At 40.8% G+C, this 17,292-nt stretch overlaps 1 long non-coding RNA gene across 17 annotated transcripts in view; it reads left to right on the top strand.

Annotated features, from left to right (window-relative positions):
• Positions 1 to 17,292, top strand: part of LOC311433970 — a 130,541-nt gene that overhangs the window by 36,821 nt on the left and 76,428 nt on the right. For 6 of the 17 annotated variants that reach the window (XR_014691143.1, XR_014691144.1, XR_014691145.1 and 3 more), the window contains one exon: positions 8,847 to 9,909. The exons of 7 other annotated variants lie outside the window; for them this stretch is intronic. This is a non-coding gene — a long non-coding RNA (uncharacterized lncRNA). 4 more of the 17 variants (XR_014691141.1, XR_014691142.1, XR_014691139.1 and 1 more) reach the window with 3 other exon arrangements.

The following is a 17,292-nucleotide window of genomic DNA, read 5'->3' as shown; positions in this document are numbered from 1 at the left end:
TCCTCTGTCATCTTTGTAGTTCTTCTTTAAAATAAGTTATTCATATTTTTCACATTGCAGTCATGTTTGTGATTATTATTTTTGAAGTAATTTCACAGTAATTTTTACTGGTTACTTTCAGAAAATTGTCCTAACTTAGATTCTGAAGTCTAGGAGTTAAAAATACTTACAAAAGTAAATGCCATGGTGTATCAAGCATGGGAAGAGCCCTTCTTCATAAGAAAGAGCGAGCTTATTTACAGCTCATTTATACATGTGCAGTGTATGAAGTATCTTGGCTCATTGATCATCTAGCCAAATTACATATAAAAATAAAGTATTCCTCAGAAAATAAAATTACAGATTGTGTGGTTTGCAGGGAGTTGCAAAACTAAATGAAGCACATTAAAAATACATTTCTGGTCTAATTCCATTTTCCAAATCCACACATTAAATGTAAATGTAATAGTGCAGGTTTCAAAACCAACAATGTTCTCCTTAGAACTCAACATCTTTGTTTTTAGAGTGTTGGGAGTTTCCATGAGCGATGCTGTACTCGTAGCACACAGACCTGGATGTGGGCAGTAGGACACTGGCTTTAACCTAGCACTGAGAGCCCAGGAAATCTTGAGCAATATGAAAGCCAAAGCTAATGTCCATGTTCACAAGCTTCCTTAAAAGTTTCTCAAGGTTTTTGGTTTCTCAGCTGTGGAGACTCAGATTTAAATTCCAACCTACGCTGGAACCTTTGGAGGATATAAATACTTTTCTGGAAAAGGGTCTTAGCATCTCTGTGTTACAGCTCTCTATTTTCTGCTTGTGGATTGTGCCCCTTTGGCAGTAAGCTCTTCAGGGCAGAGTAGTCTCCTTCTGTTGATATATACAGATCCTTGCGTGAATGACTCTGTGGGTACAGACCTGCTTTTTTCTTTTTTTTCCCTCTTTTTTATCTCAGTGAACAAGACTCTGGAAAGTAGAGATGTAAGTCAGCTGAGTGAGTCTCAGTTTTTAGGGTGGGACAGCCCCCTCAGGTGTTGTAATGATGTGAATAAGTAGTTACAGGAGATGCTAAATTACCCAGTGAAGTAGCTTTGGGATTGAGGTAAGCTTAGGCTTTTGTAGGAGTGTACAGCTTCCGACGTGCTCAGTGAGACAGACTTTTGGCTTTCACTTATTTTGCTTCCAGCAGCACAACAGAGATGTAAAATGATATGTTGATGCTACAGAGCAGGTCACTGCTTATTACCTCCACTTTCTGTTGCCTCTATATTTAGCAGCAAGTGGTTAGATAAGGCACGATAGACCTGCTAATCTTCAGACAATCCAAGTGCCTTTGTGCATCAGACATTTCCACAGGACCTGTGGGGAGACAACAGTAGGGTTGACCACTAAAATGTGCTATTTTATTGGACATGGGCAAACAAATAAGGTTATGGTCAAAGCGGTTAACAAAGACCAAACTGGCATGCTACTTGCTCATTTTTCTGAAAGCTGTGTGTGTGCTGGGGAACTTTGGGCCTAGCTGGAAACCTTGGATGCTGTTAATGAGTCTCTGTGCTTTCGTAATGAGCCTTCAGCGTAAGGTTAGAAAGAAAGAAATCCCAGACCTGTGCGCCATGCTGCAGAAAACTTATTTATCATGCACAGATCTCTGGAGAAGTCTCCCACCAAGCTGACATTAACACTGACAGCCAGATGTGCAACTCGGATCAGAGCAACAATGAAAATAGACTGTGGTTTACAGCTACTTACAACAATAAACAGAGCATATCAAAGGATCCCCAAAACACACTTTCTCTGTAGAAACCTACATGGTTTTATTTTTCCAGTCTCTAACTTTAAAGCATTTTTGTCATTTTTTTTTTTTTTTTTAGAAGAAGAATTGAATAGCTGCAGATTCCTACCAGGGACAATTGTCAGGGACTGGACTGAACTTGCTGGTCAACCACATCCATCCCAAAGAGACTCTGTGCATAGTCAGCAAAAGCTTCAGAAAAACATTCCTTGCCAAAATCTACTTTCTTAAATTTATGATGCATTTTTACAGGGACATTACTTTATAAGGCTCTTCCTACTGCCCCATACAAATCATTACGAATGTCATTTTATATGGCTTCAGATGGATTGTGTGGTCAGTCCTTTGCTTGACTGTTGGTGAGTTCATCTAGCTGCTTAATGGGATGAAACAAGACTGTCCATCCCCCTCCAAGCAAATTTTATTCTTTTTTATAGGTAGACACAAATAATATGAAATGGCATGGCAAAATGCTATAGGAATCCTTTGAAACACATTTCAGTGCATAAACATTGAAAGTGAGTAAGGTGGAAATCAAAGTGTTTCTCTGTTAAGAATAAATAAATTCAGCTATGCAAGCTAATCTGGAAGAAATAACCTGTGAACAGGAAAGTGACAAAACCAACTTTAATATGGAAGTGAGTAAAGCCTCTGTTTCAGCTTGCCTCTTTTTTTTTTCTTCTTCTTTTTATTCAGTCCTGAATCTATTTTAAATCTTGAGCATTCTTCTAGCTTCCAGATTTCAATAAAGTTGAAAGATGCCTTGTTCTCCAGGGCTCATATCACCTTACTAGGAAAGCCAGGGAGGAGGACTCACAATGTCTTCAATTATAGAGCTATATCTTCATGTTGACATGAAATTCTTTGCTAAATTTCTGGCAACAGAGTTGGAGAAACTTATTCCCTAAATTGTTTCAGCTGATCAAGCAAAATCTGGAATTCTCTCTGTGTCCTGGAACTTCAGAAAGCTGATAGTTTGTATTATCCCGACTCAGTCAAACTCATGTCACTTTCCTGGAATCTCTGTGGGCTGAAATACTTGGGTATTTTTACTTTTGCAGACATCTGCACTCCGCCATGGGATTAAACGTGAGAAAATTTTAGTTATGTTTTATTGCTTCAGAATAGTTCCATGTAAGGCACTGTAGGTGGAAACAGCAGACAAAAATAATTGTCTTAGATTAATTTCTTCTATTCTGACCCTCCCCTTTTTACCTTGATGTATTACTCCTACAGGGTTGTGGATTTTCCTCCATGTGTGCTACGTCATCAGATTTCAAATAACCTTGCAGAATGTCATTCTTTCCTTGTTTCTCAGAGGTAACAATTTAGGAAGCCAGTTGCTAAGGGTGTCAGGAAAAAAAAGAAAAAGCCTGCAAAGACATCTGAGTTGACTGAATTACTGGAGAACGAAGGGCAGATTTGAGGAATTTGCTGAGATGCAGTGATAGTTCTTGTAGCAACCTTTGTCTCAGGTGGCTGTTGACCTGTGGTATCACATTGGGATGTACTCTTCTCCAGCACTGAAGATGGAGCTCTATAAGAAAGAGAGATGCAGGACACACTGCTAAACGCAGTTAAGGAGGATCCTGCCTGTAAAGGCCTAGTGATTATGGAACTCTGGGTGTGGACAGTTGTGATGTCTTAAGTTTTAACTTAGATTAAAATGTTCAGAAAGTAGAGACCAGAACTGAGTGACCTCCTCCTCAGGCCATGCAGATTCTTTTGCTGAGTGTTCTGAAGACCCAGAGAGCTTGACATCCTTTGCTGCACAATGGTATGGCTACAGAAAGGAAGAGGGTTAGTCCTGGCTGTGGGAATGCAAGCTTAAACACGAGACTGAGGAGAACATAGAGCTTATGCCTCCTGCTTTCAGGATGTGTCCTGTTCCCTGAGTTACCTGTGAGAAGAGCAGACAGCATTGTCTGGGTGTTGCTATCATCATCTCCATATTTATCCTTGCTTTAGCTAAACCAATAGCTATTCCACTGTGGCCCTCTGTTCCTGATATTTCTGACAGACTACAGATTTATCAATGAGTGGAAGTGGGGTAGAAGCTGAAGTGCTTTCCTAACTGGCTGGATCATCTTTACATGCTATAACAGACAAGTTCTTGTGGTCATGAGATTAAAATATTACAAGTTTTGTTTTGAAACAATGACACAAGGAATGTTCGCAACGACTCCTTGTGCAGTGGTTTGTGATTTAGCTCATGTTTGGAAACCACAGTTTCTAGATTGCAGGACAGCTCATAGCTTGGGAATTTCCAAAGCAACCATTAACTGGAATGTCAGTTTATATAACTGTGTCTGTGTGAGTTTAAGATTTGTCCTCTTACAGGTGGCGGTGGTGCTGGGCAAGGGGAAGGAGAATAAAAGGAAACCTACTGCAGTTCCTTTTGGGCGGGTGTGGTGGAAATTCAAACATTCATCTCTCACCCATCATGTCTGGAATTAATCTATCTGTCTGGTAAACCGAGTATAATCATGGCAAGAAAATGTATTTCCTATGCTGAAGCTTTTCCTATGGGCCCCATCCTGCTTCTTATGAGGTCAATGACAATGCCTTTGTAGGCTTCAGTGAGGCAGAGCAGCTCGAGGATGCTACAGGTTCTTCTAGTCTTAAATGGATGCAAGAGCCTCCATTCCAGAGAGCTCTGTAGGGGAGCTCCGTCAAGGTGCATAGGCACCTGAGACACTGATAGCACTCTGAGGTGCTTAAATACTTGACACGTTCAAGAATATGAGCAGCTTCCTTAGATCTCTGTGGTTAATGTACAGCTCCAGGTGCCGAGGCACTTTTATACTACCAATTTTTTTGTGCAACCAATTTCTTCATTCTGAAGCCAAACATTGCAAAATGGATAGGATTGGAAAAGAGGGAAGAGAGTGTTTGAGATCCTTCACTAGGAAAGAGAAATACCCTCTCTGTTGTGACTTGGTATTATTTATTTCTTTATTATTTATTAGGGTAAAACAATTATAGTCCTTGCAGAATACTGTGAAGTTATTTCTGACCCTTCGGTCCTGTAGAGGAGCCCCACTGCACCTATACATTAAGTATCTAACCTCCGGCAGGGGACGTGGTTTCAGACACACCTCTTAAATGTTTTGCACAGTGATTGTTAGAAATCTCAGGCTGAGATTTTTCTTTTCTTTTTTTTTTTTTTTTTCTTTTTCCTTTCAGTTTAGGTGAACTTAGGCACCATTAACGCTAGCCATGCCTGGTGGTGCCCAGCTCTGCTACGGTCCCTTATACCTCCTGAAACAAAAACATGCAACTCCAGTCTCTCTACAGTGTAATACTGGCTTAAATACTAAGAGGTAATGATAAAGAAAAGAAAAAAAGGACCACTGAATTCTTTTTACTTGCATTCTCTTCTCTTTCACTTGAAGGTGACTGCTTATTTGTAGTTTCAACTCTTTTGGAACTCAGTGCTTTTAAACTCCCAAATAAGAGGAACACCTAGCTTTCTCCACTGTCTAATTAGTGCTTTTTCTTTAGTCACTAATGATTCTTTGAAATTTTCCTCGTATTTATCATGATTAGAAATGTATGTTTTTAAGGTGAAAGCTTTGACTACAGTTGTGTGTCTTCGGCTAAGACATCTTTTTGATGAGAACCATAAATATTCAAGGATTCTTAAGGATGGTAAGGAATGTTAACATTAGAGATATATTTACAAAGTGGTGCAAGTGCAGTAAAAATGGGTGGTGAAAGCTAATGAACTGTGCTGTAGAAAATTAAAAGCTGCATTCAGATTCAAGACCCTCATGCCAGAAAATGTGGTGACATGCTTTCTTCATAAGTACAAGTTAGCAGAGTTTTACAGGAATCTACTTCTGAACCTGGCATAGGTATTTTCCAGAGATAAACTGCTGCTCAGACTCTGCAAATCTGAAGATTATTGGACAAAGAGGGACAGTAGTCCTCTCTTCCGAGAAGATCTTGAAATATTTTGTGGAATCCAGAACTTTTGCTAATACATTAAATGTAAGAAAACAATGATTGAAAGGATTTTAAGAGGATTTTTATCTCGACAAGTGAGTGATGCATTTTAATGCCCCATAAACATGTAACCCTCACCTCTTCTGCATTTCAAGGTAACATATTGTTTTGTTTTCAGTTTACCTCCCACCCTCTAACTGTTGCTCTGTTTTCCATTACTGCAGTTTGCAGTGTAACAACAGAATTGTTGAATCATATGAGAAGGGTCCAGCAAATCTTATTTGTTCCACCAAAATTCTTTCCATGTGTTCAAGCTTCCTATTTTCTTTTGCTAATTTTTGTCATGAGCTTCATTTTAGTCATTTCTCCCACACATTGGAGGCTAGCATCCTTCCCTCGCCACTGACAGGTTTTCAGGTCCTACAAGAAGTAACCAAAGCCTGTTGCACTTACCACATCCTTAGAAGAATGTAATCATAACTAAAAGCTGCTCTTGATAAAAGCAGAGTACAAGAACAACAACAAAAAGACTTAAATAATTGAGCATGATTCAAATTAGAGATGATAAATGGTATGAGAAGAGAGCTAGGCAAGAGGTAGACCTCTCACTGATGTTGGAGGAACGCTTGATTTTGAAATGGGCATCTACACAAAATTAATTAGCTGAATTCAAATGAGGGAAAGCATCACACCTCCAAGATAAATTAAGCAAGCTTGTATGGGAAAGTGCAGGGCAATGTAGGATTTTGAGCATGTTTTTGCAGGAGGTCCTTTGAAGTCCCTCAGCTAGAGCTCAAAACCACGCAGGATTTCATCAGGAACTACTGTGAACTTCATTTGCTCAACAACGCATTTTGTGCATATATGTTTGGGGGCAGGTTTCCAAACATTTAATGCTGCTTTCCTTCCTTTGGGAGAGGATAATTTGGGTCATTGGTCTCTAAAGAACTTTTTCCAACAACGGTTTTGATTTGTTCAAGGAAAGTGAATGGGAATTCTATTAGAAGCAAATGCATAACAGAGACATCTACTACTGCCCTTTAGCTGCTGGAGACTTTGCTCTTGTGTGTTTTATTCACCTCATAAAAAAAAGCTTAGAACCTTGTAAAAAAAAATACATATCACAGAAAAGATGTGAGACTTAGCACAAATATATGCCACACACATAGGGTGGTCTTTTCTTTGTGTGTATCCAATAAACTTCCTTTTTTTTTTTTTTTTTTTTTTCATGTTGTTTTTGCCAGCTTCTTCCCATTGTTTCCTCTTATATGAATTTATTTTGGCTTGGGCCATGCTGCCTCCATTGTTTTTGTAGGGTTCTCCTCTCTCTACGGATTTATGGTTACCCAGTAAAGAAAAGTGTGTGAAGATGCACTTCATTATCAGAACCAAAATATGTAAATGTTTGGAAGAAGTAGTGCTTGCATTAATCTTAAGTAAACTGCAAAAACACCTAAAACTTAAAAACTTTATACTTTCTAGACACTATATTTTGGTACAAGACTAAAACTTTTGCTAACAAAATGCTGAGGATGAGAGGACTGGAGCTGAGATCCAGGGCTGTCACATTGAAGTTTTGGATCTGGAAGGTTTTGAAAACAGTGTTTGAAAATAGGATTTGAAAATATTTGGTTCATATTCATAGCCAGGCCCCAGAGGAATCTTTGCATTCTTCCATCGGGTCAAAGGCCTGTACTAAGCGAGGTGGAGGACTCTGTGTGCTTCCTCACAGCCAGTCATCCACCAGTACAACTACTGTCCTCATTGCCTCTGCAGTTGCTGTTCCTTATTTACATGCACACTGGAGAAGCCAAAGGCTCCGTGAGATGTGGATTCTGAAGCATGGTCTAAATTATCTGTCTTTTGCAAGGCAGAAGTTTGCTTTTCAGCACAGTCTTTAATTGCACAGAAGTTAGGCAGAGCATTTGTACCAGCATGCTACTTATTATCAACATGGTTTTAATTTGAGAACTTTAAAAAAAAAAAAAAAAATCTATTTGAGATTACTCTCCTTTTTTAAGATGTTGGACTTTATTTTTCTTAATCTTCACTCAAGCTTCCTGCAGAGGAATAATTCATCCATGACAATCCTCTGTCTATTTTAGTATACTGTTATACATATGAGATGAATTTGCAATGCTGTTTTTTAGTATAGATGTAGGCTTCCACAGGTCAGAAAAGCCCTGAAAATCCCTATTTTGACCCTACTGGGTATTACTGGCCTTTGAAATCCTACCTGCAACCCTTCCTGGGCCCCAAACCTGCAGTTAAATTAAACATTCAAGAGAAAACGATAGTTTGAGCAATAACCCCATGTTGCCATTCTTATGAAGGAAGCACTATAGCAGTCTCTGTAAATTGATTTTTGTTTTTTATCTGTTTTGTTTGTTGTTTTTTTTCCTTCTTCTAAAAATGATTTTGTTGTTGTTGTTTGGGGAAAACACTTAAAGATGTTACTCTTTGGTTTTCAGTTTTGATGCATTTTGGTGTATGTGTATGTTACAGGCAATGTTCTTTGGCCTCTTTAGTGAGATGGTCTTTGCACAACCTAGGTCTGAAGAAGTAGAAACCTTCAGAATGAAGGTTTCAACAATTTCTGTTTCATATCAGGTTGTGTGAAATTCAGCTTCTACGTTTAGAAGTGGCTACATAACAAAAAGTGCATTTCTTTATCTCTTTCCTTGTCTTTCACCTAAGTGTGACTGTTTATTTTGTTAAAATGCAAGTTGATCCCAGTAGGTGTTTGAAAGAAGTTGATAAACTGTGATTTTTCAAGTGGTGTTTACTGTATCTATTTCTGAAGTCATGATTGTAATAGAAACTTCATGGGCATTCTGTACACGTTGCTGGTGATGTCAGAGATCTATGAAAACCTGAAGAAGTTAAGCTTTAACGATGCAATGAGCCAAATATATGCAATATGAAGTGAGCTCAAGGAAGTCCGTAAAGCAGCCTGTAATAAATAAACAGCATAAATCACTGAACATGAAGCCCTGCCTTCCCAGTGGCCACTGCTCTGTAAAGCTGGCTGAATATTCTGCTTCCATGAGATTCCTCCATGGAGGGCTGTAGTTGGGAACTGTAGGACCCTGTGTTCTCAGCAGTTATCTCTTATTTGTTCCAGCAAGGACATTTCCATCTCATGACAGCTCCCAGGCGTCTGAAATTTTTCTTTATTCTGCCTTGGAAGGAAGACAAGTTCACCCAAAGCAATGGTGCTTTCACAAGAAGAAATGACTTCTGGTCCAATCCCAAATAGAAAAACTGATGGTTTTGGTAAAACTTTTTTTTTTTTTCATTTTTTTTTTTTTTTTCTTCTGAAAGTGACTAGAAAGCTTTCCTGCATGTTAGGAACATTACTGTGAAAATCTTTTTCCATGGAACATTTTAACAAAGCTCTATTCTTTCATGTAGAAAAGTTCTGTCAAAAATTTTCTGACCATCTTCTAAAAAAACTTTCATGATTATTTTCTAACCACCTTGCTCTGATTTGCGCTTCCTTCTGGCATGCTTCTCGCTCTGAAATGTGCCTACTGTCCTTTGGGCAGCAACATTTCTGTGTTGAGATACTCCTTTCAAGACTGATATGATACTGCCTGAAGTTTTTGCCTCTTCTCCTCTCCTTCCATCTAAGCCTTTCCTCATTGTCACTAAGGAAGTCCCCACAAGGAAACCTGTCCATCTCTATCCATGGTAACTTACTCATAACCAGTTCTGTATTTGTGTCTAATTCAACTGAAATTGGATAGTGGGCTCAGAAGTTCCTGGTGGGGGGGACACACCCACGCCCACAAATGCAACATGCTCTCATAAGCCTCATTTCCTTCGGAAACCAGCTAAAAGCCACAGAAGTGTAAATTACTTCATGTGGTGAAAGACCTTGGCAAAAGAGGCCCCACGGTCCAGTCCATGATCTGAATTACATTAGCAGCAATGCAGATGAGCTGCAGAGACGTCAGGGCGGCCGAGTCCAGGTCCTGCAGCCTCAGCAGTGAAGCTGTGGCCTGGGGGTTCAGGATTGTGACGAAGATTATGAGGACTCTGAAATAAACAGTCCATGCTTCTTCTGCCTCATTGGCCATTTATGCTAGTCTCAGTGCAATTTTTCCAAAAAGTTAATGGGAATTATCCTTGCTGACTGTAGAAACGCTGTTATCACATACTGACTGTTGCTTTCTTTGGTCTTTTCTCAGTGTTGCTGTCTGTCTTGAATGGAATCAGGGAAAAGATGTTTTAGTGGAACTGAACTTTGCAACCTTCTTTACTTAAATAGGTTTGAAACTGGTTTACATACAGAGAAAAAAAAACAGAGTTCACAAATGTCCACCAAGAATTTTTCCTTTTCACTCTCCTCAAGCTGTAATTGTTTCTCTTTGGTGGTCTTAAACCCAGAAGACTCCCTCCAGAGTTCTGCTGCTCATGCCAGATGCCTGCAGTGAAATTCAAGGGTGGTAGGAATGGGCTGCAGCCATTATATGACCACAAAAATCTCCTGATGATTCAGAAATTTCATTTAAACAATAAAAAGCAGGGTAGAGATAACAAAGAAAAGAAGAACAGAAATAAGATGCAAGTGTGTCTCTCCTTTACAGTTTGTGGGCTACATCTGGTGTAGCTAAAGATTTCATTAGCGCAGCTGTTGTCTTGCACTGTCTACTTTATACTTAGCTCTTCCTGTGAAAATGCAATACGCTAAGTCTGGGCTTACTGCATGAGACGCCCTGGTCTTCAATATTTAGATGCCACTTTGTAGATTGGACTATTGTCTATGTAGAGCTTTAGGGGCTATCTAGCAAAAAAGGGGTGGTGGTGGAAGGAAGTTACTTGAGTCAGCTGCTGTGGGAAAGAAGGAATAAAAAATTGGAACATTTCTTTTTATATGCTTGGCAATAAAACTGAGACCAAAGGCCAAACTAGCAGCTGCTCATTCTCATTGAGATGTAGCTATTTCTTGGGGAGATCCTGAGTCACATTTTCCCCCTGTGACAACCATGCTAATCCACTGATGTCAACTGAGGAGGCATCTGACCTCGTGACTTTTCATTAGCGATGGTATGGCTGCAGAACTACAAGAATTGCTCCTCTAGAGCAGAAATCCTCCCCTGAGTGTTTCTGATGTATGCAGCTTTGTTGCTGATGCCTGTGATGCTTGCTCTGTCACTTGTAAGTCAGGCAGTCATAGAAATGGGAGTAGGGTGAATCAGATCCACAGCTGCTGTGAGACAGCAATTTGCAGGTGTAGCTTTGCTGCACAAACCAGCGGAGTGAAGGCAACCAACTCTAAGTTTTCTCTCCTTACATCTTTTTTCATGCACATCTGTTGACATAAGTAAGTCCTCATGGTGGGAAAGGGAAATCAGAGCACAGGAAAATCGTAGAAGTTTAAACCAGTAACTGCCTGATGTTGGACAATACTTCAGAAATTGTCTTCCTGAGGGAGGCAGCTCTGATGATATGAATAATCAGCTTTTCCTAAATTAGGAGAATATCTTAGGTCTTGCTAGTCTTCAGCCACCTGTGCTCGTTTCTTTGATATTCCTGTTTCAGGTGTGGCTCCTAGGGCCCTCTGGTTGCTTTTTGTGAGAAGAAATAGCCCACTGTGTGTCCTGGTGTTAGCTGTGAACAAGATGACTTGTGAGTCAGTCGTGACTGTTTATAGCTGGCGACAAATATTTAAGCATGCAGAGAAGATGGTAACAGTTTTATAAACCCACAGAATTAGCTGTCATCTCTCCATGAATTTTGAAAGACATGAATTTTAGGTTCTGCTGGAAAAATTATTAATATTTAAGGTTTGAGAGGTATGACCAAGAAGTTTATCCTACCAAAAGAAACATTCCTTTCGACCAGAAGCTGGCAGGCTGCTTGTTTCTGTCTCCCACTTCTGAGCTAGGAAAATGCTGGGTGTGCTGCTCCTACAGGCCCCACCGCAGCGTCAGCTCTGGCAGTTCAGATCCTTAAGGAGTCCATCCCTCCCAGGAAGGGGTACTGGGCTTTGCTAACACATAAATGGTTGTCTGGAGTCCCTTCTTCCCAAGAATGCACACCTAGCTTTGTAAGCATTAGAATGATTTTCCTTACCTGTTTGATATCTTTGAAGCCGTTTGTGAGTCAGGTCTCTGCAGCCACTGGGTAGAGAAGACAGGGGGCAGAGAGGGGATGCTGCCGGAGCATTCCCATACTAGGATCGTAGCTAGTAAAGCTTCTGTCTGACCTGTCCAAAATTGTACTTGTGTTATTACACACTTGGAGTGCTGATACTCTCCGACAAGGTCAAACGCAAGTTAATTGCCTACATCTCTTTTCTGGTTGTAGTGTCAGTCGCACTGTTCCAGTTGAATTGGTAGTTGCTTTGTGCTCATCTGAAAAAACAAATGGCTGCTGCAAGGCATGGAAATGTTTTGCCTATGTGGTAACAATATTCCGAATCCTAACTTTGAGCTTTGTGTACTGTAATCAAGAAAGTTATCACATAATAATTCAGGGAAATTATTTCCATTCAAATAATCTTCAAGTGACCTCAGACATGTTCTATCGCATTCTCTGGTACATTTTTAGCATGTTAGTGGACTTTTATATCTCATTCCATTTGTGCCTTTCTCCTTGGCCTCTCATGAGATTTTTTTTGTTTCATCTTACTCTTCATCTAGCAAGCAGGGTTACACGAACAAGATTTTAAAAAAAATATTTGCTGTTGGAAAGTAAATTTTAATCAGTCAGATGGCTTCCATGTATAACAACTGTTTAAAAGTAAACAAAAAACTATGGGGAGAATTCCATACACAAATAATTCTGGGCTTTAGCTTATATTCCTTATCCAAATGAAAATACATTGAAGTCTCTTAGTTCTCTGCTGAAGTGAGACACGGAGGATCAAACACTGATTCTGTTAAATATGGCTTTTTACCCCATTTACAAGACAGTGACTTACTTTGATATTTAGACTCTGCTGAAGTAGTATCAACTGGTAGCAATGTAATTAAGGAAAACACCAAATGAAATTCTGTACAGGCTTACCACAGACTTTTGAGAAGGTTTATTATTCGTAGGCACAGTAGCAATGAAAGCTTCTCTTCCCAGGTACATTAGTATAAAGCATGATGTATATCTACCGCTGTAAATGGAGTTCCTTCACATCTGCTCTGTGCATCACGTAAGGTTCAGATGTCTTCGAACAACACTTAACATTCAAACTCCTTTACCATCCCAACATATTGCTGGCATGCAAAAGTTACTGCTTAAAGTGAATCTGATTAGTCCTCAGGCAGATAGCCTTCTAATGGCATTATCTGCAGTGGGCTTTAGGCTGACACAGAGGAGAAAGGGCTCAAGCCTGTTGTCTTTATATCAATCCCAGTGCTAATGAGAAATTAGAAAAATTGCCCTGGACATAGTCCTGGGCAACCTGCTCTACATATCCCTGCTTGAGCTGGGGGGTTGGACCAGGTGATCTCCAGAGGTCTCTCCTAATCTTAACCATTCTGTGGTTCTGTGAAAACGCCTAGTCCTTAACAAAAGGACCAGGCAGGATTTTTTTTATTTTTATTTTTTTTTGAGGAAAGTATTACCATTTGGAAATGCTGTTTTTTATCAGGCAAGAACCGCTTTCAGGATAAAAGTCAGTTTCAATCAGTTTCTGATTTCCATACTCAATTTTGAGCAAAACCAGCACCAAGTTACACTTTGGACAATGTTTAAATGAAAGAAATATGTATACACATTTCCAGAGCTAAATGATTATTGGAGATTCAAACTCCTGTTCAAATAATAGGCAAAAAGGTCAGCGTTAAATATCATGTATCCCGAAGGAATAATTTCAATGAAATGTTCATATTCACATTCACATTCATATTCATATTCATATTCACTCAAATCTACACACTAGTAAATAGAGAAATGGAAGTCGTGTGTCAGGATCAAAAAAGTTCTATCTTCCTGCCATTATTCCCCTTTACAGATGGAATGACTGAGGCAAAAGAGAAGAAACTAATATTCTTTTCATAATGTCTAAGGAAGGTAGGAATCTAAAGGTACATCAATAGGCTCGTGCTATTTGTGTTGTACTGTAACAACAGGAGATGCAGTTCTGCCTAAGTGCTAGGAGTATTTGCATGGTCACAGTTTTGAGCAGATTTGTACGCCAGCTCTGCACTTTGGGAGAGGAGACATTTTACAACTGATTTGGATAATGCAGGCAGCAGCCTTCCAGGGACGAACAGTAAACGTCCCACAAACTTTGGCTTTTGAACTGCTGAGAATAAGGATAGAAGTCATCATCAGGCCTGTATGTAATACCTGTGCGAGCAGACAGCTGACAGAGCAGCAACAAATGCAACAAGATGTGCCTGCCTGGTGGCAACAGCTGGCTTCCAGGAGGAGATGGAGCATGGATGGCATTGGCAGGTGGTTTGGCAAGTGGTGGCTCTGATGCAGCAGGTGGAGATGCTGCTGGCAGCCTAGCTCAAGTGTTAGCAACTGGATTAACAAATCTTTTAAAGACAGGAGCTAGCAGGAGTGTGCTTTGTTCTCTCTGAGCAAATGGTGACAGTAGCTAAGTGGTTCTCTGATGAGCTGGCCACTTCATCTCCCCATTACGTGTGTGGGGCCCAGCCAGGAGCAGACACAGCCCTGACCACGTAGCTGTGACATGATGCTGGAGCCCGGCAACATGCCAAGCGGTCATGAGAAGGACCAACCATCCCCTGAAGCATCTCTTCGTCTTCTCTCTAGTCTGCATGAAATTATGCCCTCCTTCAGAAAGGCTGGCCATTCTGAACTGGCGTGACCTAACCGAAGAGATGCTCTGACAGTGATTCCAGGAAAGAGATGGATCCCTGGGGAAGCTGGTTGTGTACAATGGCTTGTGACCTCTGGCTGTGGCTGAAGCTGAAATGTTGTAGTGGGGTGTGGGTTGCAGAGCTCATGCTTGTGGAACAGTCTGCTCATGCAGTCTGGGCATGAATGGGGATTTAGCACCAAAGCACCACGTTGAGTTGATAACTGGCTCATGAGGAGCCATGCAGTGGCTGTGGGAGCATCTGGATTGCCCTGAGAGAAGACAAAGGAAGCTAGGGAGGGGGTGAGAAGATATTTTGTTTGCAGACAGTGTCATTGTGCTTGATTGTGCCAGGCTCTACTGGACCTGGAGGGCTTGTGTTTTCTGTGCTGATGGCAGCAGTGGCCTTGTGGCTACCTGATCAGCCCCTTGTTGGAGTGGGCAAGGGAAGGCCACCAGGGACTAGCAAGGAGCAGATGCAGCCCAGATCTGGACCTAGGAATGTGAAGATTATGAAGAATCAGTCTGCCAGGAGTCAGGGATCTGGTTGTGTGTGTTGATGTAGTGTGTGTACTTGCTCTCTGCAGTGAGTTCTGCTCTGGACATTTTGGTCCTGTGCCTGACTGTGGTGGAGCTAAAAAAGATGAGCTGGATATTTTTCTTTTAGAAATGTCCTAGAGGGATAGGCTGTGGGACAGTTTAGATTGTGGTGTTAATAATGGAAGAATTCAAAGACAATTGCTGGCAGAAGGGGAACTGGAAGCTGCCCAAAACATTAGTATTTCCAACTGCCAAGGGAGCACCAGCAATAGGCTTCCTCATTACCCCTTAGCGCAGCACACACATCAGCAATAACAATGCAGGGCTTGGTGGAAGAGCCTGACACTTCTGAAGGGTATTTCTTCTTTGTGATGACAATGCAAAATAATGAAAGCAAAGTATCTCTGAATATTCTGCTCAGTCCAAATAATTGGGCCTTTGCAAACAATATGAAGCTGTGACAGAATTCAACAGTCAGTGAGCACTAGTGGCTGGATCTTGTCAGCATGCAGAGTGGTTGTGGATGGCACCAACAGGTCTGAGCTCAGCTGTGAATACAGCATGGACTTGTACCACACCAGAGAACATGGTCACAAGATCCAGATTCTGTGCTTGATCTCACAAAACCTGGATAGAAGAGAAAGCTCACACTTCCAGGCTGAAGTAAAATCTGCTAGAGTAAGGAATTGCAGGTAGTAAACCATTTGCATTTTACGGGGAACAATGTCTGTAAGAAAACTTACATACTTACTTAAGAAAAAAAAAACTTACTTAAGAAAATTCTGTAAGAATTCATGTCTTACCAACTAATTTTTTGTTTTCCAGAGCTGGGAAATAGTGTGTCTGGTCTGTTGCATAGGAAGGGAATATGGAGTCGTGGCAACTGAGTACAGTGAAGCCTTGGAGTACAACTGAACTGAAAAGCTGAGTGGGGCAATTCCCAGCAAGAAAGAGAGCATCTATGTTTGACTGAAGGAAAAATGAAAATACACCCTACAACCTCCCCACACATTTCCTCCCCTTCCCTCTCTGCATACCACCTGCATGAAAAATGGCAGAGATCATTTTTAGAAAAATGCCAGAGATCAAAGCAGCTGTGAACTTCTCGCCAGCCCCGGTGTCTTCCTAGGTGCAGAGCTGAACTTCTGTCTCACTTAAACGGGCCTGGACACAGAAGATGGGATACCAGTCTTGATGCCATCCACTGTATTTATACAACAACTAAGAGGGAAAATACAACGCACAAAACAGTAGTGGCTTCCAAGAAAAGAACAGAAAAGGAAAGAAACAAAATGAAATGAAATGTCAAAATTCTGTCCTTTTGTGGATTTGGCAGCATTTGCTCCAAGACTGGCAACACCTGGTAAGGGTGAGGCATTTTGGGAAGCATTATTCTTCTGTGGGATGAGAGCATGTTTTCACAGGGTTATGTGAAGTATATTCTGCATTTTTCGTGTAAAATCTTTGGCTTGGAGCTATTTAGGTCAGCAAGAATATCTAGAAAAAATAGTGAAATGTGATCGGTGTCACTAGTTATGCCAGCAGATCGTCCTCCTGCAATGCGTGCTCTGTGGAAATGTCCTGGACATCTGGGATTGGAACATAAACTCTCAGTAGCTTTCTGACTAGGAAAATGGCTGGTTTTAATCAGAGTGTATGCACACTTGAAATAAGTAAAAGACTATGTAGCAACTTTCACCTTGGAAAAACTCACCCATCTTGCCACCAGCCATGGACAGGACACTTGCTGAGCAAAAATGAAATTAAATCTCTTCCAAATTTCCATGTCATCCAGACTCAGATTACCAGGGAGGGGTAATCTTTATAGTGGGGATGAAAAATAAATGATTAATGGAAGCATGGAAATGGTTTATTTGGAAGGCTATGAGCCCAGCCCAGATTTTGATAGGAAGGAAAGTTAGGTTCTCAGCATGCAAGTGGGAGTGTAAGAGAAATAATCCTCTGAAAAAACAGTCCTGGGACTTATACCAGAGACCAGACGTTGTTTCTGAAGTTGGGTCAGTCGCTAGTGGCAACTCAGATTCCAGGCTGGATACTGAAATGACCTGAATTTAAGGCTGTTAGTGCTGACTACGAGATACGATGATACCAGGATGTCTTGTGAATTACTCAGAAACAGCAGTCTTTGTGCTGGGGTGGTGGCCATCTGCAGGAACAGAGGCCAAGATGAGATGACATTATTTTGGGAATGCCCAAATCAGATACATCTAGAGCTGCTCTGCCAGAAGACTGC

The sequence above is a fragment of the Aythya ferina genome (genome assembly GCF_964211825.1).
Source record: "Aythya ferina genome assembly, chromosome: 3".
NCBI lineage: Eukaryota > Metazoa > Chordata > Aves > Anseriformes > Anatidae > Aythya > Aythya ferina.
Note: the sequence above shows the minus strand (reverse complement) of the source record. Positions and strands in the feature narration are given on the sequence as shown.